Consider the following 1,822-nt stretch of genomic DNA (forward strand, 5'->3'; position numbering starts at 1 on the left):
TGTATGGATTGGGATAAGAGTTGTATGAGCCCCTAATAAAACTATTAAAAAAAAACTATGAACAACAACAACAAAAAACTGCCCCTGTGGGTTTCTGAGACTGTAAATCTTTATGGGAGTAGAAAACCTTATCTTTCTCCCTTGGAGTGGTGGGTGGGTAATTTCAAACTGTTGACCTTAGGGCTAGAAGCCCAATTCGAAGCCTGATGTGCCACTAGGGCTCCTCAATGTGAAGGACAGAACTCCCTAATACCCACAGCTGGAATGTGGATTCACCCCTTCAAACCGAGAGAACAATCTGAGAACAGATAGATTGCTCCAAAAGATCTCCTCCCCCAAGCCTTGCCTGCAAAACAGGTCATCTCGAGCTGTTGCTTAGAGAATCAGATTCTAAAAAAATAATTTATTGGCATATAATTAACATATCATAGAGTTCCATTATATCAAGTAGTCCAGCCATCACCACAATCAATTTCATAACATTTTCTTCCTTCTTGTACTCATTGTTATTAGTTCCCCATTTCCCCCAACCTCCCTTGACATGCCATCAAGGAACCAAGGAATCTAGCACTGTCTCTGTAGATTTACCTATCCTGTATATTTTTCATATACAGAAAAATATGAAACAACAATAAAACCCCAACAACAATGACAAAATAAACCAGAGAAAAACTTCAATTGGAAAGAAATCAGAAAATATTAAACATTAGAACAAATTTAGAATGAGTCAAAGGGCGCTCAAATGATAAGATGTAAAATTTTACTAATTACGTCTTCAATAATCCACTTTCCCATGCACTCCGCATGACAGCAAGGCTGTTCTCATCCTTGGTCGGTGGTCAGAGGGGACCCACCAGAGGCTTCATCCACATGTTCTTATCCTTGGTCGGTGGTCAGAGGGGACCCACCAGAGGCTTCATCCACATGTTCTTATCCTTGGTCGGTGGTCAGAGGGGACTCACCAGAGGCTTCATCCACATGTATTTCCCCTTCACCTCATTTTTATTTTTTAAAACTAAAACAACTTTACAATGGGTCAAAAGGGAGATCAAACGATGAGGTGTTAACTGTTAACCTAAATATATGTGCCATAATCTATATTACGATGCTCTTGGTCTGACAAGCAGGCTATTCACATTCCTCAACTATGGTCAGAGGGAATTTACTGGAGTCTAAATCCACGAGAGGACCCTGCAAATGGATATTGGGCTTCCACTGTCACCCATAGCTTTCTGCAAACCAGGTGTTCACAATTTGAGCTCTGATACCATTCACTCATCTGGATTTGGATTTTATTATTTACAGTCTTTGGATCACACAGGTTGCATGCTTCTTCCATGTGAACTTTAGTTTGGGGCTAGAAACCCATTTATATATCTATGGTTTATATATGTCTTTGATTCATTTTAGAGATGTCATTATAGTTCATGTTAGGGAGCATTAAAAATCATCACCCTAGAGGGCATAAGGTTAATTCTTTAATACCGTGGGATACCTCTTGAAATATAAATATGTAATATATATTATAGCTATATTTGCCAATATAATGATTTTTACATGTGTAATTCAGTGACATTGATTACATTTTTTTGTTGTGCAAAGGTAATTACTATCTTTTCCCAAATTATTTTACCCTCATTAACCATTAACTACAGTCAACCATTTCAAGAGGTATCCTTACTTCTTCAACCTGTATGCAGAGCAAATCATCAGAGAAGCTGGATTATATGAAGAAGAGTGTGGCATCAGGGTTGGAAGAATGTGGCTTAACAAACTGTGATATGCAGATGACACAACTTTACTTGTTGAAAGTGAGGAGGAA

The sequence above is a fragment of the Echinops telfairi genome, unplaced genomic scaffold (assembly GCF_000313985.2).
Source record: "Echinops telfairi isolate 266 unplaced genomic scaffold, ASM31398v2 ScPeMD7_7463;HRSCAF=8501, whole genome shotgun sequence".
NCBI classification, from domain to species: domain Eukaryota; kingdom Metazoa; phylum Chordata; class Mammalia; order Afrosoricida; family Tenrecidae; genus Echinops; species Echinops telfairi.